At 37.0% G+C, this 26,636-nt stretch overlaps 1 protein-coding gene and 1 non-coding gene across 2 annotated transcripts in view; one reads left to right on the forward strand and one right to left on the reverse strand.

Annotated features, from left to right (window-relative positions):
• MDGA2 (MAM domain containing glycosylphosphatidylinositol anchor 2) overlaps window positions 1-26,636 on the forward strand; it is an 845,496-nt gene that overhangs the window by 322,124 nt on the left and 496,736 nt on the right. The window lies entirely within an intron of this gene.
• Window positions 19,966-20,072, reverse strand: LOC122894870. The gene has a single exon (XR_006381876.1). It is a non-coding gene; the product is annotated as a U6 spliceosomal RNA (small nuclear RNA).

Here is a 26,636-nt window from a genome sequence, read left to right on the forward strand (position 1 = left end):
TCCTCTCCACACTTTTTCATACTGCCTCAGCTGATCTTTCAAGTTTCCCCTGGTTGGTGGAAATATAGGATTTCACAGTGGATGACAAACACTGTGTGGAGAAAATCTTTCTCTTTATATTTTCTCAGAAATTTCTGTCCAAATGTACATTGTCTTCCAGATGGTGATTTGCTTTATCTTCTTTTGTTACCGTGGAGGGCTCAGACCAAAAAATTGTATACATGTAAAGTGATGTTTAAATAATCACCTCAATCCTTTGAAAATGAAGGAGCTTTAAGAGGAGGCTGACTTTGTGTTATCATAGGGTAAGCCATATTTTTGTTTGTTTGTTGTCTCATAAAGAAATTTATAATAGTACATTATGTGATTCAGCAGTTGTAGATGGGAAAACATTGTGACTAAGAGTGTAACTTCGCATTAGATTCCTGTGGTTTGAACTCTGGCTTCCATCTTTTCCTGAACCTGTGAACTTTTGTAATTTACTTCCCTTCTTCAAGCTTTGGGATTCTTCTATGCTAACTGTAGATGATATATACTATCCAGGATTAATGAACTGTCAATGAGTAATTTAATGTGAAATATGTAATAGAGAGCCAAGTATATTTAAAAACTTGAAAACATTCACATGCACATAATGTGTATATGTGTGTATATGTGTATAGTTTTATTTATGTTTTGTGTAGTAGTTTACATTATACACTGTGAATGAATAAATTATTATCGTAAGCAATTCTAAGAACCATGAGGAGTAAAGAAACTGATTATTTCTGGAATAGGAGTATACTAATCTGGTCTTGCTCTGCATTAGGATTTATTTGTTGGCAATAAGCATTTACACATGTCTCTGCCTGCCAAAAATCCTTGATTCTGCTGTAGGTGAGAGGCAAGACGAGTCTAGCAGGAAGGCAATGGGAAATGGAAGCTCAGCAGGCCTTTCTGTTGATGAGTGTCAGATGACATGCTTGTTTCTTATGTTCACATAGACCTTAATTTACATAATTTTGTGTTAAGAACAAGACTGGTAAATATCAGGAAACAAATGCCTGGATATTCCCCATTTATTCTTCCATTTTCACTCTCCACCCTACATGGGCTGACACCAGTGGACTCCCTTGTCTTCTAGCTTCTGATTGCATGAGACCAGTAAGACCAAAAGGGTGAGATGGGTTTGTAGAAGAAGAGGTTGAGAATTTCTTCTCTTCGCTTACTCTCTGAGAAGACCACAGTGTGCTAGTGGCTCCATTCCTCTGGCTTAGTGATGGCTCTTGTCTGGTGGCCCTGTCTGGCCACTAGTCTGTCCAGGTCCACACTTCCTGTCCCTTCAGACCCTGGCTGGGTCTTACTAGTCCCAGAGGCTTTCACTTCCTTGCTTTTTCCTTACCTCTGTCCTTTCCTTGGTAAACAGTCCCTTCATTAATACCTCTTTAATCATGCCTTTTGAAAGTGGCATATGATTCCCGACAGGACCTTGACTGATAAAAATGTCCTCAATGAAACAAACTTAATGATTTCTCTGTAGAGAGAAAGGATTAATATATTATTCTACTCCAGGGATCAATAACACTTACTATCTCTATTTCTAAAGCCAAGACAAGCCGTAACCGATTTGCTTGAATTTCTCTCTCTCTGTGATTAAGAGTTTATAAAAATGCTACAACTGTGTGTATGTGTATACTATTGTGTGCGCCTAAGGGCAGAGCAATGCTGTGGTTTGCATTTCAGAACAGCTGGTGTAACGGCATAATGGAGAGTGGCTTGAGAAGGGATAAAACTGAAGGCAGAAAGTTATTCAGAGACTGTTGCGTAGTTTAGGTAAGAGATAAGAGTAAATTTGACTAGGTCAGTGGGAGGAAATGTACTGGAAAGTAATAATTTAGAAATTATTTAGGGGGTAGGATTGCACAGTGGTTAGCTTCTCACCAGCTCTGTGACCCCAGGCAAGTTCTCTTACCTTTCTGAGTCTCTCTCTCTCTCTTTTTTTTTTTTTTTCTTTTTTTACCTTTTCAAGTCTCTGTATTTTCCTCAATCTGCAAATTGGGGAAAATAGTACCTGTGTCAGAGAACTGTAAGGTTTAAATTGGTATGTTTAACGTACAGAGAACAATTCCTGGCACGTGGCAGCCTCTAGCATCCACTTAAAATATTACTAGTCATATCTTTATGGATGCAGGGTAGGGGTGGACCTAACATGTCTGGGGTCACTTGCAGATAATATAGTTTGGTGGAGTATGTGATTTTTTTGGTGGCATTCCCTGAAATAGGTAATTGAGCAGAAATTTCAGATCTTTAAGTTTTTCTGTTAATTCCACATAATTTTTTTTCTTCAGACTTAAATTGTTGCCATCTTATATTACTGTGTCTTGCTGTCATCCTCATGTTCAAAATACAGCTAAATAAAACTCACATTCCTTCATCTAGAATTCCAAGTGCATTTGAGGGATCTTCTACTTGACTGGTGTCTTAATTGATCTCTTTTTCCCCAGTGGAGTCCCCCACAGTCGCCAAGGACATCTTTCTTGCAGTTTGTCACCTCAGTTGGCCTCCTTGTAACTTAATCTGATTTACTCTTATGTGTCCTCAGAAACCTTTTGTGGCTCTCTGTTTTTTTCCAGAGTATATGGTCTTAGCTCCTGACTATAGAATCTAGAATTCACAGCCCTCGCTAATTTGGCCTGTCATAGTGTTTGATTTTCTCATTCTATTCCATCATCAGATATCTACATATCCTTTATAGTTTTTATTTATTTTGCCTCTGAGTCTTTCTTATAGCTTACCCTTATATCTGAGATAGATCCTTCTTTCCTACGTGTGCCCAATGAAGCTCCACTCAGCCTGCGAAGGTCGGCTCGGTCCCAGTTTCTCAGAGAGATAACCTTCAGAATTCCTCCTGTGTTCACTGTGTCTCTCCTTCCTTCCTTTCCTTTGCCATGCTATAGTACTTTTCAAAGTATTCTTATATTAGAAAATAAGTTCCCAGATTTTGAGTATCAGTCATTAATACAACTTCTTGGATCACCCAATCCAAAAGATTCAGATTCTTTAGGCCTGCAGGTTTTAATGCAGATGCTTATCTTAGAATGTAAATGGTCAAAGAGAAAAAGGATCAACCCTTCCTGTCAGCTGTCACCCAGCCCAAACAGCTCCTTTTCCTGGCATGAATCCATGATTTCAGTGACTGAGATGTCTGCTCCCCTGGGTGAGCGGATGGGTGCAATGATCCCAGTGTCAGTTGATTTATGACTGAACATTGCTGAATTCCCTGATTCAGTTTCTTAGTTTAGGGTAATTTGAGAAATAAGTCAGATCCTGAATGTCCAGCCCCCAAATCAGAATCTGCAACCAGTCATACCCTTATCTTCCATGTGATTTCTGATCTCATTCTTAACACATTCTACTTCTCATTCTTTCTTATTCCCTCTGCTGCTTAGGCTGGCTTTTACTTCCAAAACCATACTGTGACACAGTAGTCATGCCCTGTTACTTGCTTTTGTAATAGTACTGTTCTGCTTTTTGTTAAGATGCATGTGCCTAGGGGCGCCTGGGTGGCTCAGTGGGTTAAAGCCTCTGCCTTTGGCTCAGGTCATGATCCCAGGGTCCTGGGATTGAGCAGGGAGCCTGCTTCCCTTCCTCTCTCTCTCTGCCTGCCTCCCTGCCTATTTGTGATCTCTGTCTGTCAAGTAACTTAAAAAAAAAAAAAAAAAAAAAAGATGCATGTGCCTATTTGTCCTTGCTCTATCTTCACAAAGTTTCCCATGTCATATATGGAGCCTGCATCTTTTTTATTTAATTACTCTGAAGATTGCCCAATTTCCCTCTCCTCCTCCTCTCTCTCCTTAGCTTCTTCATAGAATGCTGAACAACTTAGAATGCATCCTTTCCTTTCTTACCTAGATAACCATTGAACAGAAATCAAGACAAAACCCTTCACATTTTAAATATGTCAAACAACTTACAAAAATTAACAATTTAAACAACTTACATTTGAATCTAAAATACGGAGACAGAGGTTCATGGTCAGAAAGTAAATGTGAATGCATTTGTTTCCTTTGCATGTTCATCATATTTTTCAAGCAAACCAGGAAGGAAAAAAAAATCATGAAAAGATTATCTTAAGATACTTTTTGATAAAACAATGATTTGGTTCAGTGGTTGTTGGCCAGAAAAGTCAGCAGAGAATTCCAGAATCTGAACTAATCTGTAATGAAGAAAGAAAATATTCTGACTTTCTCTAGATGAAAGGTAACTTTGACACTTTTTGAATTGTTAATGGAATCTCATTTTTAACATGCATTTCCAGTGATTATGATACAGCTGGCCCATGGACAACACTAATGCATTTGACTTTTCTAATTATACTTTGAGCTTCTGCAAGAAAGAAAGAGTGTTTTATATACTTTTGTCTTACAGATCTTAATACATTTTGTACAAAGTATCTACCCAATTAAATATGTCCCATATTGAATTGAATGGTATTATTCGACACTGAGTTTTTCTTATACTTATTTCTTTCATGCTATTTCATGCTTTTATTCTTGCTATATTCCTTTCTAGTTAATTTTACGTTCCTCCCACTTGGCACTCTTACATCGCTATGCCAACCTCCACTTTCGAAGTTTCATTGCAAACTAATTCTCGTTGAGGATGCCATTCCAGTTGAGAATGTTAAGGAGCTCTCTTACGGTAGTGTAGTCAACTTTCTTTTCTTTTTTTTTTTTTTTTTCCTCCTGTTTAGGAAATGAACTGTTAATTTTATCATACCTATTAATCAAGTCTAGCCACAAGTCATTTTAAGAGTAACTGTGGTTGAGCCCTTTAATTTTGAATCTTTGCATAAAGTCACTCAAAAGTTTCATTTGGAAGTATATACTGTATACTATATACATGACTTAACAAAGTTCATTCCTGGACAGTGGTTCGAGTTCATCTTTAAATGAGTGGAGGAATCTTCTACCACTCTGGAATTTGTGCCATTGCTTCTCTGACACAGCCTTAAGACTTTCTCCTATTTATCATTTGAGGGAACTGCAAGCTTTCTATTAATACGAAGCAGTTTCTTGAGGGAGAGCAATGTATGTGTTTGTGAGAGCAGGTGGCGGTGGAGCTAGAAATCCTGGTTGTGAGGAGGGGAGGGGGCAGTTATACGTTAGCTGACATAAGTCAGTGTGGGCAAAATATTTCATGTATTTGCATCATGGCTCATGGTACTGGAAAAAAGTTCAGATTTTAGGTAAATAAGCATAATTTAAAAAACAGTACTAGTGGGGCACCTGGGTGGCTCAGTGGGTTAAAGCCTCTGCCTTTGGCTCAGGTCAAGATCTCAGGGTCCTGGGATCAAGTCCCGCATCAGGCTCTCTGCTCAGCGGGGAGCCTGCTTCCCTCTCTCTCTCTCTTTCTCTCTCTGCCTACTTGTGATCTGTCTGTCATATAAATAAATAAAATCTTTATTAGAAAAAATACTAATCTACTCTTCATAAAATCTAGAATTATGGTACTCTGTCAGTCCAAATGGAGACTCTAAATACTCACAGATGACGAATACAATTATCTGAGATGTGGATTTGACACTGAAATTACTTTTTTTATATGCAAGTCATGTTTTAGGTAGTGTTGCATTAAAAATCCTGTCTTCTGTATTCTAGGCCTGTTCCTGAAGGATAAAATCAGGTTGAATTCTGTTTCTCCAGGATCCATGTCTCCTTGTCAGGTTGCTTGACTTCATTAAATTTTAGCAGCAATCTTTATTTTTCAGTCTGTTATTTTTCTTTCTAGAGATCACTAATAGTAAAATAATGAGTAATAATAATAATAGTAATAATAAAGCAGTAAGCAAATTACTTTGCAAACCTATTCCCCAAGAATGCTGCCAGAGGGTGACCTAATTTTGACACTTCAAAACTTGTCAGCAGAATACCTACTAAAGGAGAGAAAACATTATTTTACATGTAGGACCCCTTGACTTCCCCTATTTCCTTACAACTAGTTAGTCTGCCATTTATAGCAATTTCTGCTGCCTAAATTTTTAAAAACATATGCTCTGTGACATATGGGCTCCTGTGTGTCTCTGGTGATAGGGAATCAATCTAAATAGAATATTGTGAATAAAATTTTTTTCTTTATATAGAATATCTTGGAATCTCTCTCTTTCTTTCACTCAGTTTGCTACTACATGTGAAGTTCAGTATTTTGAAAAAAAAAGTCCTTTTTAGCATTTTAATAACAAACAGCCTAGCTATTTCTGTCTAAGTAGAAAGCAGCATGCAGTTATAAAATCATAACTTCCAGAACTGAAAGGGACCTTGTTAAATTATTACAGAGCAAATTATTAAATAATTGGTAGTCTCTTTCCAAATATATGTGATCAATAGTTTTTAATGGCAGAGAAGATGAACAAAGGACATATGACTTTGTGATTGTGGAAGCTTGTTTTGGTAATGCAGGGTGAGCCCCTCCTTATAAAGATCATCGTGTCCTTTTTTTGAAGTGCCTTTAACTTGTATAGCTACACTGTTCCTCATTACAATGGTAGGATACTTTTTCTTTTTTCTCTGGATCAGATAAAACTGTAGAAAATTGAGTACCATAGGGTACTAGATGACTGCTGCTTAGCTTTAGTAATTCTTGCAAGATCTGTTTATAGTACAGAAGAAACCACAGCACAGGAAAAGATAACCTCATCCCCAGATTGAGGACAACTGGCATTGAACTCTGGCAAGCCTAGCAGCTAGATGTTGGGTTTCAGTCGACAGACTTTAAGGCAACCAACATATGGCAGCTAGCAGTGGAATGCATCTTCTAGTCAAGGCATTTCCTTTGATAAATAAAATTTGCAGTTACTATTACATGTGAGCTTTTTTTTTTAACATTTTAATTTAATTTTATTTTTTCAGTGTTCCAAGATTCATTGTTCATGCACCACAGCCAGTGCTCTATGCGATTCGTCCCCTCCTTGATACCCACCACCAGGCTTACCCAGCCCACCACCACCCTCCCCTCCAACACCCTCCATTTGTTTCTGAGTCCAAGTTTCTCATGGTTCATCTCCCCCTCCAATTTACCCCAATTCACTTTTCCTTTCTTTCTCGTAATGATTACATGTGATCTTAATGCTATATTGAATACAAGATATGTCAAAAAGCAATTAATTGAAAAAAGTAAAAATAACAACAGACTGTTTCCTTACTGCTATGATCTTGGTGAGACCTGCCCAACACACAAGATGCAACCTCAACAGCCAGTGTATAAAGATTACTCAGAACTGATTGAAAAGTCACTTTGGGGTGTGTGTGTGTGTGTGTTTGTGTATGTGTGTGTGTTTCTACTTTCAAGATAAAAAAGAACAGCTAGCTAACTCCTCAGAATCACAATCTACTCTGTCTGCCTTCTTTCCCCTTCAAATATACCATTTTCAGGCACATATATGATTTATATTGTTCCTGGAAACGTGTCATCCTTTCCATAGTATTCAATAGGGTGTTCTTGGAACACTTCAACCTGTGAAGTCCATGCTCATGTCCCCTTTGGCCATTAGCTCTTATAAGTTTTAGTTTACTTTTATATGTTTAACAGTATTCGATGGGTAAATGGCAGAGATAGATGGCTTTCTCCTAACTTTAGTACAAATACAGATACTCAAGACAGTCTTAAATCTCTTATATCCACACTATTCTCCTCCAGGAAAAATACAGGGGAATTTATGTTTTTGATAAAAATTTTAGATTTGATAACCATCTCTTCTTTATTCTTACTGTATTTAAGTACAAAATAATGGACTTCTCCACTTAGAAAACTCAAGTTTCTTTTTAACAGTGTTAATTGGAGATTCTTTGACATTCATCATGCTATCCAAAGGAAGGAAAGAAGGAGGGAGGGCAGAGAGAAAAAAATAGCAAAGGAGGGAAAGAAGAATGGAAAAGAGAGGGAAAAAGAAGTGGGTAGGAAGGAAGGAAAGATGAATGGATGTGTTGCTATCATCTATCCGTTTTGGTGACTGTATCATCAGGGGACATGTCAAGGTGTGAACCCCTCATCTTTCTCACTAGTTGCTCAGTAGTATCTCTAGTCGTATCTCTAGTTCAGTAGTCTCACTAGTTGATCAGTGGTATCTCTAGTTGTATCTCTAGTTCAGTAGTCTCACTAGTTGTTCAGTTGTTCAGTTTCTTAGTGCTGCCTTAACGAAGTAGTACAAACTGGGTAAACAATAAGAATTGTGTTGTGTCACAGGTCTGAAGGCTAAAAGTTTGAGGTAAAGGTTTTGGCAGGATTCATTCTTTCTGAGGGCTGAGAAGAATCTGTCCCATGCTTCTCCCCTAATTTCTGATGGTTTGCTGGTCATCTCTGGTGCTTCATGGATTTGCTGGATGCATCACCCCAATATCTGTCTTCATATTCACATGGTGCTTTCCTGGGGTACATGCCTGTGTCTGAATTTTCCCTTTTTACAGGGACATCAGTTACATGAATCAGGGATCACTCTAATGATTTCATTTCAACTTGATTACCTCTGTTAATTTCTATCTCTAAATAAGGTCACATTCTGAGGTATTGGGTTTCAGAAATCCAATATAGTTTGGGGGTTCAAATTTAGTCTATAACAAATAGTATATCTTTTTTGTTGTAGTACAAAAACTTTTAAAGCATGTGGAGTATGGTTCTCTTACTGCTGTCACAAACCAACATAATTCAAGGTAGTAGAAGTATAATGTTGCCCTATCCCTCCCCCCAAAATCAGTAGGTAAGATATGTCTCTATCAGTAGGAATTTCTATCATTGCAAATAAACCTCTGTTAATTTTTAGCAAGTCTACAGAAAATGTGGAGATGAACCTGAAGAGATGAAATATCTCTGACACCCTCTTGCTGAAAATTGGACTTCAGTAGCATATACTGATTGAAAACAGAGTGTGCTTTCAATCTTTTAGTTTAAAGGTACCCATGCACTGGAAGGAGCAACTTAAGTTTAACAGACCAATAAATGTCCAATTATGGATAGAATCCATTTCATTATTTGAAAGACAAATAGAATTTTGCAGATTATAATGGATGTTTTGCAGTTTGTCTGCAAGTTAGAAATGTACAATTGTAAAAACTGATTGGGAAGAGATAGTTTGTCTGAATTTTGTTAAGCCTAAGGATATTATTTATAAATGTCAGTATCTGTGCTTCTCCTGCCTAAAGTAGATAGTTTGTTGTTCCAGTTCAGAATTACAGATGACTGAAGATCCACCAGCCAGAAAGAAGGATATTGTAATATAACATTTAGTGAAGATATTATATTATAAATCACAATATACATTTTAAGCAGCACATTCTAAGACATTTTATATGTAGACATTGCCACATAATAAACAGACTATGAGAAAGACAGCACAAGGCTGTGTCCTCAGGCTAAGGAAAGTTATGATGTCAATTATTTTACCAAAAGAGACAGGGCTCTAGATTAGTCCCATTTGCTGGAACGACAATCAGTTAGGAAACTTTTGAAAATAGACATGCACATAATCTATAAAACTACACTTCTAGTCCAGTCAGGAATTATGCATAGCTTTTTTTTTTTTTTCCTACAGCCCTCTTTCCTTCTTCCCCTTCCTGCCTATTTGTACTAAATGCCTATATAGGCTATTGTTTTTTACCATATCCATACATTTTTTCAGTAAACATTTAATGAAATATATGATGGACACATTGGTAGGCGCTTAGGATATAATGCTGAATAAAACAATAAACTTTCATGCTTTTCTGACGTTTACTTCTAACTGGAGGAGACTGACTTTCATATCCATGAAGTGTGTGTAAACTTGTATCTATGCTAAGCAGTATCGGTATGAAGAAGAGGACCATGTTGCTCTGAGTGCCCATAAATAATGGATTTGATTTGTCCAGAGGAGCCAGGGAGTGTGTTCCTGTGGTGAAAACAATGGAGGGAGTTGTGAGTAAGCAATAAAGAAGGTGAGAGGAAAAGACTTTGGACCCAGAGAGAACAACATGTTCAAAGACCTTGGACCAGAGTGAAATCCAGCAAGTTAGAGGGACTGGAAGGGTGAATGGGGACAGTTTGAGTTCCATGTGGAAGCAGGGGAAGAACATTCAGAGTTTCCAAAATCCTAATAATAGCAGTTTTATTTTAAATGCATTAGGTTCTTGGGGCACCTGGGTGGCTCAGTGGGTTAAGCCTCTGCCTTCTGCTCAGGTCATGGTCTCAGGGTCCTGGGATCAAGCCCTGCAATGGGTTTTCTGCTCAGTGGGGAGCCTGCTTCCCCTCCTCCCTCTGCCTGCCTCTCTGCTTACTTGTGATGTCTCTCTCTCTCTCTCTCTCTCTTTCAAATAAATAAATAAATAAAATCTTTAAAAGAAAATAAAAGCATTAGGTTCTTAAGTAAGGGATTGATACGGTCATTTCAAAAAATCACTGGTGTGCTGTCTGGAGATGAAGTTGGAAAGGGGTCATCAGAATGATTTTGTAGTAGTCTGAGTGAGAGATGATAGTGGCCTGAGATGGCATGCTTGTGCTGAAAATGGAGGGAATGAGCCAATTAAGAGGGTAAAGTCAACAGCTCTTGGTAATGGTGTCAAGAATGAGATCTAGGTAACTGCAGGCAGTTTTTCTGATGGTCTTGCCATTTGATGACACAGAAAAGCCTGAAAGAAGACATCTTTTTGAGGTGAGAGAGATGTTATGGATATGTTATATATATTATATATTATGGAGGTGTTGAATTATGTGTATATAATACAGGATGCATATTATGTATTTTGGGTATATTAGACTATATTAAGACATTCAAGAGAAACTGTCAAGTAAACAGGAGGATACAGGGACCTGGAGGGCAAGACCGAGGTCTGTGTTGGCAGTATGAACTTGTGAGCCATTATATAGATGGCACCTGGGCCAAACCATAGCTTAATGCTTGTGTACTCTAGAATGAGAATGGCTCAGAAACAGTTTCCAGTAACACTGGAAACAGCCTTACAGGGTTTGACACCTTTTCCTAGATAACCAGATTAAGTCCCTTACCCCATGTAAATGACATATGGAAAATGAGGTTGTTCCAAGGGAAGACTTCTTCAGTGCAGGCAAGCACTACAGGAAGCTTTTCTTGAGAAAATGTAATTGGAAGCTTTAGACAAACTCTTCCAGAAAGTATAAAAGCCCTTAATTCCACAGCACACTGTTTAGCAGTCTCTACTTGTTAAAAGGTCACATATTTTAACCTGTTACCTTATATGAAAAAAAAAAAAAAGATAGGGACAAGTATCATGTTAGCATGAATTATATGTTTTTTGTTTGAGGTGTTCTCATGGGCATATACATAGCCCATACAAAAGACTTTGTAGTTAAGAGTTCTCAAAATCAATAATTTTTTGTTTTACTTATTTAAAGAGGAAGTTTATTTCCATAATTAAATTATATAGCTTCTGTACTAAATGCTAAGTTTAAAAAAAAGATTTTCAACCTCTCTAAAGCTATTTATCATCCTATTTAATTTTTCTCTAGTGTCTCCTCAAATAAAGTTGAAACAGAGGCTCTTCATGTTTCATTGCTATTGAGGTGCTCTTCTAAATATTTGGCTAGAGACTGTAATCTGAATTATTATTGTGTGAAGCCATTAATTTGCTGTCATATTTGATATACTAATGTAGGTCAGTGACAGAATACCACTTAAAGGTACTGGTAGCTAATAGGAACATATCGGCATGAGAACCTGTCAAAATGGTCTTTAATTGGAAATTAAGGAACATTTGATATATGTCAAAATAACTCTGGATTTAGACCTTCAGGTCTCTCGTCCTCAATCCTTAATTAAAATGGAGGCTTCATCTGCATAATAACATTCCTGGCTTGTGTCATTCCTCCATTATTCACTTTAGTTTTTGAAACTTACAGTATTGAAAGTATCATTTTGTAATTGTTTGGATATGTCTTTGAGATTTTTACAAATGTTTAACTTTTTTTTTTGAGATTGTGGTAGGGAATCAAATACATGCTTTGTACTTGGAGTATTAAAATATATTTCTAAGAATGCTGATTATGTGATTAATTAAATAAAAGCATATCTGAAATACTTCTCTATAGAAGTACGTACTTGTTCTTCTGTAGATGTACCTACTTGTTCTTCACTAAGTGTTTTCTTATTTTTATATATTTAAAAATGGTTTATGATAGTAAGTAATTTATCTTTGAAAAGTACCAGTTTCAGTCAAAATTTTCAGCAACAATTTTCATTTATTTAATTGATCAATGGGCCTCAAAAGGAGAAGTTTATATTTGTCAACAAATTTGATCATTTCATCATATGGACAGTTTATATAAAGTTGATGTCATTTTTACACATTTTTTTCATTTTGTCTCATGTAAATTATTGGGAAGAAAATGTAGTGATTTCACTAATCAGCAATAATATTATTTTTTCAATGTTTGCTCCATACATGGAGATTTCAGGCTGTCAATGACTAAAACTTTGAATGCTTAGTGCTGTGAGCCAGACACTGATGTAAGCTTCAGATATACATTGTCTAATGAGATGGCTGAAGCAGTGTGAGGTAAAAAGTTTTATCATCCCTATTTGATATATGAGGAAGGTGAGACTATTCAAAATTTTATGCTAGTATTTCTGACCCAGGAAACTCATCTTCAAACCCAGGACTTTATCTAATTATTTCCTTCCTTCCTTCCTTCCTTCCTTCCTTCCTTCCTTCCTTCCTTCCTTCCTTTCTTCCTTCCTTCCTTCCTTATTTAAAAGATTTTCTGTATTACTTTATTAAGAGAGACAGACAATGAAAGGGAGCATGCATACCCTCGCATATGGGGGAGGGAAGGAAGAGGGAGAAGCTTAAGGAGACTCCAGACACAGCCCCAAGCCCAGTGCAGGGCTTGATCTCAGAATCCTGAGATCATGACTTGAGCTGAAATCAAAGCATCCAAAGCATAACCTACTAATCCACCCAGGTGTCTCGTATTTATTTGTTGTTTATTTCTTTATTTATGAGAGAGAGCATGTACACACACATGCAGGAACAGAGGGGAGGGGCAAAGGAAGGGGGAGAGAATCTTAAGCAGACTCCATGTTGACCATGGAGCCTGACTTTTGGTTTGATCTCCCCACTGTGGATATCATGACTTAAGCTGAAGTCAAGAGTCAGACACTTAACTGATTGAGCCACCCAGGCAACCCCAAACCCAATACTTTAAATTAAAAATGTTAGAAATATTAAACTCTTTTATCACTAGAAACTTTTTTTGTAAGTATTTTATTTATTTATTTGAGAGAGCGATAGAGTGAGCACAAGTGTGGGGGAAGGGACAGACGGAAAAGGAGAAGCAGAATCCCCAGTGAGCAGGTAGCCCCACATGGGTCTCGATCCCAGGATCCTGAGATCATGACCTGAGTAGAAGGCAGCCTCTTAACCGACTGAGCCACCCAGGCACCCGTAGAAATTTTTTGAATTAGAGGAATACATAGATACTCATTGTTCATTGTGTACCAATAACATAAATCAGGTGTGGGAGAAAATTACTTACGGCAAAATGTTCCTCTTGAAAGAATAAATAACATTTTTTTGCTTAAAGTTTTGACTGTTTTAGTTATTGGTTTAATTTATGTTGATTATGTAAAATTGTAATGTTGGTGTTGGTGAGGTAGGTCCCTGGGAGAGTGGACCAGTAAAAGTGGGAGTGTAAGATGATATCTGAGTGATGGTTCCTTATGGGGACCTGGAAGGGTAGACAGAGCTGGTGACCTGAATCATAATGAGCTTAGTCATTCATTGGATTTTATCTATCAGAAAAACTTGGCAGAGCAAGGAATAAGGTGGGATATTTGAAGTCCAGAAACATGATTTAATGAAAATCAGAAGACTAATCAATTTTTTAAAATGACTCTAATTTCATGGGAAAAAACCTAGTGGATCCAGACAGAAAAGTGTCACCTTTATCCACTGAGATTAAGAGAATTAGTACAATTGTGAAGTGGAAGCAAAGTTTATATATTTTTGAAATTGCTAAAGCTTAAGATTTAAAAAAAATAGGTGGATGGTAATATTTACTAATAATTGCTTATGTTTCACATTGCGTGATTTAAAGAGACATATAATGTATTATTTGTTTCAGGGGTATATATCTGTGATTCATCAGTTTTATGTAATTCACAGCACTCACCAAAGTACATACCCTCCCCAATGTCCATCCCCCAGCCACCCCATCCCTCCCACCACCCTCTCCTCCAGCAACCCTCAGTTTGTTTCCTGAGATTGAGTCTCTTACAGTTTGTCTCCCTCTCTGGTTTCATCTTGTTTCATTTTTTTCTTCTCTTCCCCTATAACCCTCTGTCTTGTTTCTCAAATTCCTCATATCAGTGAGATCATATGATAATTGTCTTCCTCTGATTGACTTATTTTGCTTAGGATATTATCCTCTAGTTCCATCCACATTGTTGCAAATAACAAGATTTTGGGGGGTTTTAATGGTTGCATAGTATTCCATTATACACACACACACACACACACACACACACACACCACATCTTCATTATCCGTTCATCTGTTGATGGACATCTAGGTTCTTTCCATAGTTTGGCTATTGTGGACATTGCTTCTATAAACATTCGGGTGCACTTGCCCCTTTGGATCACTACATTTCTGTCTTTATGGTAAATACCCAGTAGTGCGATTGTTAGGTCGTAGGGTAGCTATATTTTCAACTTTTTGAGGAACCTCCATACTGTTTTCCAAAGTGGCTGCACCAGCTTGCATTCCTACCAACGATGTAGGAGGGTTCACCGTTCTCCACATCCTCCCCAGCATCTGTCATTTCCTGACTTGTTAATTTTAGCCATTCTGACTGGTGTGAAGTCTTGTCTTCTTGTGGTTTTGATTTGTATTTCTCTGATGTCAAGTGAGGTTCAACACATTTTCATGTGTCTGTTGGCCGTTTGGATGTTTTCTTTGCAAAAATGTCTGTTCATGTCTTCTGCCTGTTTCTTGATTGGATTATTTGTTCTTTGGGTGTTGAGTTTGCTGTGTCTTTATAGATTATGGATACTAGCCCTTTATCTGATATGTTGTTTGCAAATATCTTCTCCCATTTTGTTGGCTTCCTTTTGGATTTGTAGCCTGTTTCCTTTTCTGTACAAAAGCTTTTTATCTGATGAAGTTCCAATAGATCATTTTTGCCCTTGCTTCCCTTGTCTTTGGCGATGTTTCTAGGAAGAAGTTGCTATGGATGAGGTCAAAGATGTTGCAGCCCATGTTCTTCTCAAGATTTTGATGGATTCCTGTCTCACATTGAGGTCTTTCATACATTTTGAGTCTATTTTTTGTGTGTGGTGTAGTTTCATTCTTCTGCATGTGGATGTACAATTTTCCCAACACCATCTGTTGAAGAAACTATCTTTTTTCCACTGGAAATTCTTTCCTGATTTGTAGAAGATTAGTTGACCATAGAAATGAGGGTCTATTTCTGGGCTCTCTTATCTGTTCCACTGCTCTGTGTCTGTTTTTGTGCCAGTACCATACTGTCTTGATGATTACAGTTTTGTAATTGAACTTAAAGTCTGGAATTGTGATGCCAACAACTTTGGTTTTCTTTTTTAAAATTCCTCGGTATTTGAGGGTGTCTGGTTTGGGGATCAAGGTAATGGTGGCTTCATAAAATGAGTTTGGAAGTTTTTCTTCCTTTTCTATTTTTTGGAACAGTTTCAGGAGAATAGGTATTAATTCATCTTTAAATGTTTGGTAGAATTCCTCTGAGAAGCCATCTGGCCTAGGACTCTTGTTTGTTGAGAGATTTTTGATGACTGCTTCAATCTCCTTACTGGTCACAGGTCTGTTCAGGATTTTTATTTTTTCCTGGTTCAGTTTTGGTAGTTTATACATCTCTAGAAATACATCCCATTTCTTCCAGATTATCAAATTTGGTGGCATATGAGCAAATACAAATTTGCTCATAGTATGTTCTTATAATTGTTTGTGTTTGGTGTTGGTTGTGATCTCACCTCTTTCATTCATGATTTTATTTATTTGGGTCATTTCTCTTTTCTTTTTGATAAGTCTGGCCAGGGGTTTATCAATCTTATTAATTTTTTCAAAGACCCACCTCCTAGTTTCATTGATCTGTTCTACTGTTCTTTTGGTTTCTATTTCATTGATTTCTGCTGTGATCTTTATTTCTCTTCTCCTGCTGGGTTTAGGCTTTCTTTGCTGTTCATTCTCCAGCTCTTTTAGGTGTAGTGTTAGGTTGTGTACTTGAGACCTTACTTGTTTCTTGATAAAGGCCTGTATTGCTATATACTTTCCTCTCAGGACCACCTTTGCTGTATCCCAAAGATTTTGAATAGTTGTGTTTTCATGTTCATTTGTTTCCATGAATATTTTTAAATTCTTCTTTAATTTCCTGGTTGACCCATTTATTTTTTAGTAGTGTGCTATTTAGCCTCTGTGTATTTGAGTTCTTTGCAACTTTCGTCTTGTGATTGAGTTCTAGCTTCAGAGCATTGCGGTCTGAAAATATGCAGGGAATGATCTCAATCTTTTGGTACCAGTTGAGACCTGACTGATGACCCAGGATGTGATCTATTCTGGAGAATGTTCCATGTGCACTAGAGAAGAATGTGTATTCTGTTGCTTTGGGATGGAATGTTCTGAATATATCTGTGATGTCCATCTGGTCCAGTGTGTTATTTAAAGCCTTTATTTCCTTGTTGATCTTTTGCTTGGATGACCTGTCCATTTCAGTGAGGGGGATGTTAAAGTCCTCTACTATTATTGTATTATTGTCAATGTGTTTCTTTGATTTTGTTATTAATTGGCATATATAGTTGGCTGCTCCCATGTTCACGGCATAGATATTTAAAATTGTTAGGTCTTCTTGTTGGACAGACCCTTTGCGTATGATAAAGTGTCCTTCCTCATCTCCAATTATAGTCTTTGGCTTAAAATCTAATTGATCTAAGGATTGCCACCCCAGCTTTCTTTTGTTGTCCATTAGCATGATAAATGGTTTTCCACCCCCTCACTTTAAATCTGGAGGTGTCTTTGCATCTAAAATGAGTTTCTTGCAGACAGCATATCGATGGGTCGTTTTAAAAAAAATCCATTCTGGGGGCGCCTGGGTGGCTCAGTGGGTTAAAGCCTCTGCCTTCGGCTCATGTCATGATCCCAGGGTCCTGGGATTGAGCCCCACATCGGGCTCTCTGCTCAGCAAGGAGCCTGCTTCCTCCACCCTCTCTCTCTGCCTGCCTCTCTGCCTACTTGTGATCTCTATCTGTCAAATAAATAAAATCTTTAAAAAAAAATCCATTCTGATACCCTGTGTCTTCTTATTGGGGCATTTAGACCATTTACATTCAGGATAACTATTAAAATATATGAATTTAGTGTTACTGTATTGCCTGTAAGGTGACTGTTACTGTATATTGTCTCTGTTCCTTTCTGGTCTGTTATTTTAAGCCTCTCTCTTTGCTTAGAGGACCCCTTTCAATATTTCCTGTGGGGCTGGTTTGGTGTTTGCAAATTCTTTTAGTTGTTGTTGTTGTTGTTCTGGAAGCTTTTTATCTCCCCTTCTATTTTCATTGACAGCCTAGCTGGATAGAGTATTCTTTGCTGCATATTTTTCTCATTTAGTGGTCTGAATATATCATGCCAGTCCTTTCTGGCCTGCCATGTCTCTGCGGCTAGTTCTACTGCCAATATAATATTTCTACCTTTGTATGTACAGACCTCTTGTCCTGAGCTGCTTTCAGGATTTTCTCTTTGTCTCTGAGTCTTGTCAGTTTTACTTATTAGGTGACTGGGTGTTGACTTATGTTTATTGATTTTGAGAGGGGGTTTTCTGTACCTCCTTGATTTTGATGCTTTTTTCCTTCCCCAAATTAAGGAAATTCTCTTGTATAAGTTGATCCCATATACCTTCTGCCCCTCTCTCCCTTTCTTCTTCTTCTCAGATCCCGATTATTCCAATATGGTTTCATCTTACGGTATCACTTATCTCTCAAATTCTCCCCTTGTGATCCAGTAGTTGTTTGTCTTTTTCTCAGCTTCTTTATTCTCCATCATTTGGTCTTCTATATCACTAACTCTCTCTTCTGCATCATTTATCCTAGCAGTAAGAGCCTCCATTTTTTATTGTACCTCATTAATGGCTTTTTTAATTTCAACTTGGTTAGATTTCAGTTCTTTTATTTGTCCAGAAAATGATTCTCTGGTATCTTCTATGCTTTTCTTGAAGCCCAGCTAGCATCTTTATAATCGTCATTCTGAACTCTATTTCTGATATCTTACTTATGTCTGTGTTGATTAGGTCCTGAGCAGTTTGTTCTACTCTTGTTCTTTTTCTGTGGTGAGTTTTTCTACCTTGTCATTTTGTCCAGAGAAAAATAGGTGAATGAGACAACACAATGCTAAAAGGGTAACAATGACCCCAGAAAAATATACACTAACCAAAGCAGAAGAGACACAAAACCGGAGGGGAGAAGAAAGGGGGGGAGGATATATATATATATATATATATATATATATATATATGAATAATTGGGCTGCTGAATAGAACAGAGGTACACACTTGATTATGGGTATATTTTGGTCTTTTAGAAGAAACTGCCTCCCAAAATTTTAAAGAAAGAAAAACTTATATATATATATAAATATGGGTAAACATGATGAAGTGATGGAATATGACTGTAAAGCTGAAAATTTAAAAAGATTTTAAAAAAGGAATTGGTAACATAAGCAGTTGGTTGAGAAAAAGAGAAAAGAAAAAAAAAAGAGAATGTGATCAGGCTGGAGACTGGAACAAAGCTATACGCTAGATTTAGGATGTATTTTGGTCTGTTAGAAGAAACTGTATCCCAAAATTTTAAAGAAATAAAAACTTACATCTATTCAAAAAATAAGTTTAAATACAGTGAAAAGATGGAATAGGACTACAAAAATGAAAATTAAAAAAGATTTTTAAAATGGTATTAGTAAGATAAAATAGGTTAAAACAGGAAAGAGAAAAAATTAAAAAAAAACAGAAAAAGTAATGAAAACTTTAAAAATTTAACTTTGCTAGACTGAAGAATCATGGAGGAACAGCCATGAATTCTATATGCTGTATTACCCTACCACAGGTGTTTTGTGGTTCTCACCGATTGGTAAACTTGGTCTCTGGTGGGATGATGAGTTCTTGCTGATCTTCTGGGGGAGGGGCCTGTTGCAGTCTGAGACGTCTCAGACGTCTTTGCCTGAGGCAGAAATGCACCGCCTTTGCCAGGGGTCAGGCCAAGTAATCTAAGCGGTTTGGCTCTTGGTAGCTTTTGTTCCCTGAATGCTTTCCATACAGCTTTAGAGGAGGAGAATAAAAAAAGAGGCCTCCCAGTTTCCGGCCTGTAGGAGCTGGAGCTCAGGGCGTCCACTCCTCAGTGAGCCCTCAGTGAAAACCAGTCAATCCCTCCTGTCTTGGGTCACTCTGAGCTCACCCAGTCTGTGACCAAGCGTTTCTATCTCTGATGTATGACCCCATTTGGAGTCTCCAAACCCAGCGGATTTTCTGCAGCGTGCTCCCCGCCACTCCACCCAGTGGAGGATGTGGGGGTCTCCCTGGATCTGCTACTTGTCCAGTCCTGGCTCGAAGAGTAGTTGCCCGACTGTGCCTTCGGTCATGGTTTAAGGTAACCGTGACCTGAGAGCCCCCTCCTCAGCTCCCTTTCTGTGGTTGGCTTCCCCGCTCTGATACCTGGCTGCTCTGCCACACTCAGAGACCCCAGATCCATCTGTGACCCCGGAGGGTCCTGAGGCCACCCTGTCCCAGCGAGTGTTCCAGCCCTTGCGTGGCTACTGGAGTGACGTCCCTCAGTGGAGCAGACTTCTAAAGTTCTGATTTTGTGCTCTGTTGCTCTCTCACTTGCTGGGCACCGGCCCCTCCTTCTCCAGTCTGTTTTCCCGTATAGTGCCTCAGATTCACGTCTCTGCACATCCTACCTTCCAGAAAGTGGTCAAAAATACAGAACACTTCACGAATTTGTGTGTCATCCTTGCGCAGGGGCCATGCTAATCTTCTCTGTATTGTTCTAATTTTAGTTCTGTGTTGCTGAAGTGAGCACAAGTGTGTCTCATTTTCTTAAATGGAAATTAAAGGTATACATCAGGATTTAGAGAGAATTAGAGATTGTCAAAACTCACATGTGTTACACAGGTTCTGGTGTTTGCTAAATTCTCAGTCCATGAGAGCATTGTCCTGTGATGTCTGACTCATTCTTGCTTAGTGATAATCGCTCTTCTGCTCTGTTCAGAAAGGGACTTTGGGTGTGGGTCATTGTCACACTGATTCCTGTATTCTGGGGTCTAAGAGGCATTTTTCTGACATGCTGAGGACCTTGTCCTTCTTGGGATTAGTCACAAGCAGCGGCAGGGATTTCTCATTGGAGAGAAACAATGGGGAACTTGGCAGGCCAGATCCTAAAATTTCCCTGCCTGCCATTGCCGCTCTTGGAGAAGCAAATTGAAGTTTTCATTTTTGGCATATTCTGTAGTAAATCTCATTTGTTTTCTTGATGAGCTAGACTGGAAGAAATAAATACCCAATTTGTGATTACGGTTGCAGCACAATGATGAGACTAATTTCATTTTAGTTAGTATTTGCTGTAGCTTTGTTAAGTTCTTTCCAAGAAAGCTAAAAAGCTCTTAATTTCAGAGAGATGAGTGTATTTAGGTATACGTTTCAGTCCGTAGGGGTAAAAAAAGGAAAAAAAAAAAAAGATGTAATCAGTATCTGTGGTTTGGGGAGTCTTGATCTCATAAGATGCGGTGATAATTCATAAGAAGCAAGGAAGATGTGGTTCAAAGAACCTTGAAGGGTTCACTGGCCATATGACACATGGCTTCTGACATTATTAGGAGGAAGCCATTTCATAAGTTTGATTTAGAGGGAGAAGTCCTAATCAAAGGTTTTAAGGATTAAATGCTGCCTTTCCTTGCAGTGTTATAATCGTTTCTCTGTCTTCTTCACTATGCCCCCACACTGACTCAAGGCACATAAAGAACAGTGCCATCTACATCTGAAACTAGTGAGGTACTAAGTTGACCAGTTGAATTTAAATTAAAAAAGAAAAAAAAAAAAAAAAAAGAGAATAGGGCCATCAAAGCAAGAGTGGATTTATCTCAGCATTTTGTTGTTGATAGTCTATGGCCTAGCCCCCAAAGTTTCTGCATAATTATTTTTTAATTTTCTAAAATTTATTAATTAGAGATATGATTCAATTCTTAGTTGGAAACAATTTAGAACTCACTATAGGATGCAATAGAAAACCAAGAACTTGCATATAATGTATCACATTCCTACCGATGAGAGGGAGTGTGAAGTTCCCCTTAATATTTCAAGTTGGGATATCCAGCTTAGTTTATGCAAATTCTCTGTGAGCAAAATAGGAGATTAATGAAATATTTGATGAACTTTCAGACATCCTCAAGGTGTAGGTCAGCTGTTTTCCCCTGAGAAATACCGGGAAGTACATCATGAGGACTTGGGGTGAGAATGTCCATGTAGAGACCGGAGGGCATACATGACTGGTGCCAGACTCAGACTTGTTCCTCTCTGGCACACACATTAGAGCTTGTCAAACGCTCTATTTGAAAAAAATGTTATAAACCGTAGATTCAGTGAAATGTGTATTTTTTTCTTCTATAAAACATGGAAGAGTCTTTGAAGTTTTAGCCATAGATATTAATAGGTTATGCTTCTAGGTGAAAACAAAGAAAGATATTTCTGATGAAATCTCAAGTTGCAAATGTAGAAACCTTCATGTAATAAAATTAAAAAAAATTTTTTTAAATATTTTATTTATTTATTTGACAGACAGAGAGAGATCACAGTAGGCAGAGAGGCAGGCAGAGAGAGAGAGGAGGAAGCAGGCTCCCTGCTGAGCAGAGAGCCCGATGCGGGGCTTGATCCCAGGACCCCGGGATCATGACCTGAGCCAAAGGCAGAGGCTTAACCCACTGAGCCACCCAGGTGCCCCTAAAATTTAAAATTTTTATACTGTTTCACTTGAGAAAAATAAGACTCAAAAATGTCATTTTGTGGAAAATATTTTAGATTAATGTTTTGCAGTTATGTGTTCAATTTTTCATAAAGTCAGTACCCTGCTTGGAGAATGTCATTACAAGATAGTTCTTTTACAGAAAAATATTATTGCTTTTATTGTTTTAACATTACAATTTAAATTGCATTATTGCTTTTTATGTTTAACATCAAAATTTCATGTACATAATTACATTATTTTTGAAGGTCATTTCTTTTTCTACTCTTTTTTATTCTATTTTTTATTCTTTCTATTCTCTTTTTATTCTTTATTTATTATTTTCTATTCTTTTTGTGTTTCACTGTTTTCCCACACACCTCTTCTGGTACGCAGCAATTTGTTCTCTGTGTTTAAGAGTGTTTTTCGACTTTCTTTTTTTGTTTGTCATTTGTTTTGTTTCTTAAATTGCACATATGAGTGAAATCATATGGTATTTGTCTTTCTCTGACTGACTTATTTTACTTAGCATAATACTCTCTAGGTCCATTCATGTTTTTGCAAATGGCAAGATCTCACTCCTTTTTATGGCTGAGTAGTATTCCATTGTATGTGTATGTATCACCTCTTCTTTATCCATTTATCTATGGATGAACACTTGGGCTGCTTCCATATTTTCACTATTGTAAATGCTGCAATTAATGTTAGGGTGCATATATCTTTTCCAAGTAGTGTTTTTATTTTTCTTGGGTGTAAGTACCAAGTAGTAGAGTCAGTGGATCATAAGGTAATTTTATTTTAAATTTTTGAGGAACCTTCATATTGTCTTCCATAGTGGTTGCACCTATTTGCATTCCTCTCAGGAGAGCACAAGTGTTGCTTTTTCTCCATACCCTTGCCAACACATGTTATTTCTTGAGTTTTTGATTTTAGCCATTCCGATGGTATAAGTTGATATCTTATTGTGATTTTGAGCTGCATTTCCCTGATAACTAGTGATATTGAGCATCTTTTCATGTATTTATTGTCTCTTTGTGTCTGGTATAAAAATGTGGCCCCATTTCATTCTTTTACATGTAGCTGTCCAGTTTTCCCAGTACTATTTGTTGAAGAGATTGTTTTTTCCCCATTATATATTCTTACCTCCTTTATCATAGATTAATTGACCACAAAAACATGAGTTCATTTTTGTATTCTTTATTCTATTTTATTTATCTGTGTGACATTTTTTGTGCTAAGGTGTACTATTTAGATTAACTTTGAACTATATTCTTGAAATCTGAAATTGTGATAACTCCAACTTTCTTCTATTTTTCCTTTTTTAAAAGAATTATTTAAAAAAAAAAAGAATTATTTATTTATTTATTTATTTTTAGAGGTGGGGAGTGAGGGACAGAGAGGGAGAGGGAGAGAGTGAATCTCAAGCAGACTCCTGCTGAGCACAAAGCTAGACATGAGGCTTGATCCCATGATCCTTTGATTATGATCGGAGCTAAAATCAAGAGTTGGGACACTTACCCAGCTGACCCCTCCAGGCACCCCTAACTTTATTCTTCTTTCACAAGATTACTTTGGCTATGCAGAGTCTTTTGTGATTCAATACAAATTTTAGTAGTATGTGTTTTAGTTCTATGAAAAATTTTGTTAGTATTTATAGGGATTACATTGAATCTGTAGATTGCTTTGGGTAGTATGAATATTTTAAAAATATTGGCTTTTCCAGTATATGAACATGGAATATCTTTCCATTTGTTTGTGTCATCTTCAATTTCTTTCATCAGTGTTTTAAAATTTTTCAGAATTCAGAATTTACCTCCTTGGTTAAGTTTATTCCTAGTGATTTTATTATTTTTGGTGCATTTGTAAATGAGACTGTTTTTTTAATTTCTCTTTCTGCTACTTCACTGTATAATGAATAGACATGCAACAGATTTCTATAAATTTTATATTCTGCAACTTTACCAAATTCATTTATCAGTTCTAGTAGGTTTTTTGGTGTAGTTTTTAGGGTTTTCTATGTAGATTATCATGTCATCTGCAGATAGTGAAAGTTTTATGTCTTCCTTACTAATTTAGATGCCTTTTTTTTCCCTTGTCCATTTTCTGTGGCTAGGACTTCCAGAGCTGTTTTGAACAAAAGTGTTAAGAGTGACCATCCTTGTCTTGTTGCCAATATTAGAAGAAAAACTCTTTTTCACCATTGAGTATGATATTAACTATGTTTTCATAGATAACCTTTATTATGTTGAGGTATGTTTTCTCTAAACATACTTTGTTTCTTTATCATGAATGGATGTTGTTGAGGAGTTTTGCATCAGTGTTCATCAGAGATATTTCATGCACATAATTAAGTTGTTATTGAAAGTTATTTTCTTTGATGATGAATTTTATTCCATCTTAAATAGTATTTATTGCATATAAACAGGTAAGTTTTAATTTTTAATTTAAACTCTGCTTTAAATTCTTGGCTAATATTAACCTAAAAAGTCATATCAAAATCTATTATTTAGAAAATATTAATAGCTCCTTTCTAAAACTAGAGGCTTCAGGGCTTAATTTTTTTACCTAATCTTGGGCTTTGGAGAGTCTCTCAGGGAAGTTCAATTAATTTATAACAGTGCTTCTCAGGATATACTGAAGAGACATAATATGCAAAATATTCAGAACCTTTCATGTTAAGAGTCCATCAACAAAATCATTTGAGGTAGATATGATCTTTTTTTTTTTTAAGATTTTAATGATTTATTTGAGAAAGAGAGAGAAAGCACACATGTATACATGAGCAGGGGGAGGGGCAGAGGGAGAGGGAGAGGGAGAGAGAGAATATCCCAGACTCTCCACTTGGAACCTGATTTGGGATTGATCCCAGTATCCTGAGACCATGACCTGAGCTAAAGTCAGCTGCTTAACCAACCACCCAAGCATCCCTAGATATGACTTTCTTTTGATTAAATCTGGAATAATCAATAGGATCTTGCACTTATGTTATAGCTCATCAAATTAAAGATGAAAAAGTATTTCTCTCTAGTGGAATGGGAATATTGTGTTAACAAAATATAAGGGTTGAGGGGAAAGGTGTAGGGAAATAAGTTCATATATATGCAGAAATAGTAGTAATTAAATGAATCAATGAATCAGACAACTCAAATAAGCTAAAAGCTTATTTATTTATTTTTTATTGAGCTCAAAGCTTATTTAAAATAAACTGTATGCTGTTTTTGTGTCAGAATATTGCTTTATTTAGGATTACTTAAATGATAATGATGGAAGGATTTTAACCATTATTAGAATACATATACAAATTGAATGTTCTGTTTATGTGCATGTTTGAAATGTTTATATTCATGAATTTATATTCAATTCACCAATGCCTATTATATACTGAATAGGATGTAATAAGTCTATACTGTTTTGAAATGTACAGTAAGGTGTAATTTCATAAAGGTCTTCATAGTTTCACGGAAGCAAAGGCATATAAACTAAGACTGAAGGAGAAGTAGAAGATCAAAATAATAACAAAATTAGCAGCTTACCACCTTCTATTTTCCTGCCTTATCTTTTTTTTTTTTTTTTAAGATTTTATTTATTTATTTGACAAACAGAGATCACAAGTAGGCAGGGATGCAGGCAGAGAGAGGAGGAAGCAGGCTCCCTGCTGAGCAGAGAGCCTGATGTGGGGCTTGATTCCAGGACCCTGAGATCATGACCTGAGCGGAAGGCAGAGGCTTTAACCCACTGAGCCACCCAGGCGACCCTTCCTGCCTTATTCTTTTACAAATACAAGCAATAGGGAGAAGCCAGGCTGTGATCTGAAGACTGCAAAGCAGGGCAGAAGGATGGCTTAAATAAAAGGTGCATCATTATTTCTAATCACTAAAGTGTAATGGAAACACAAGAGGAGGCCTTGATGGGAGAATGAATACTGTTGTTTTATCTCTGATTTTAAAATATGAATTCATGTAAGGATATTTATGTGGTGTGGGGATTAACCTTGATTTTATTTTTACAGAAGAGATTAGGTAGTTTTGAGAGATTTCTGCATATGTGGTACAAAGGTTGGCAAAGTTGAACTTGTAAAAGAGTAAATAAAAGGATGCCTGGGTGGCTCAGTCAATTAAGTGTCTGCCTTTGGCTCAGGTCATGATTCCAGGGTCCTGGGATTGAGTTCTGTATCAGGCTTCTTGCTCAGCAGGGAGCCTCCTTCCCTCTCTACTTCTCCCTCTGCTTGTGCTCACTTCCTCTCTTTCTCTGTCAAATAAAAAAATTAAATCTTTTTAAAGAAAAGAGTAAACAGAAAAGAAAAAAGGAAAGAAAAGAAAAAAGATGGGATTTTAGGGAAGTTGATTTTAAAAGAATGATGAGTAGTAGAAAATAGGTATTGCAAAAAAAAATGGTTATGTTGGAAATACAAACATTATGGTTTGTTTCATGTAACATAAATAATTAGTCTCTGCAATCCTGAGATGGTGGCATAATATTGTTAAAGTATTCCATTTTATACATACCGTTCTTTTTTACACATGGTTAAACCTCAACTGCAGTTTTGCTTTTTGCCCTAAGCTCAGTTTGACCCACTAAGACCTCTCCTTCTCAATCAAACCTTATCTCATTCAGCTTTTGACCCCCATTACTCTGCCACCGTATCTCACTC

This window comes from Neovison vison, chromosome 13 (assembly GCF_020171115.1).
Source record: "Neovison vison isolate M4711 chromosome 13, ASM_NN_V1, whole genome shotgun sequence".
Lineage (NCBI taxonomy): Eukaryota > Metazoa > Chordata > Mammalia > Carnivora > Mustelidae > Neogale > Neogale vison.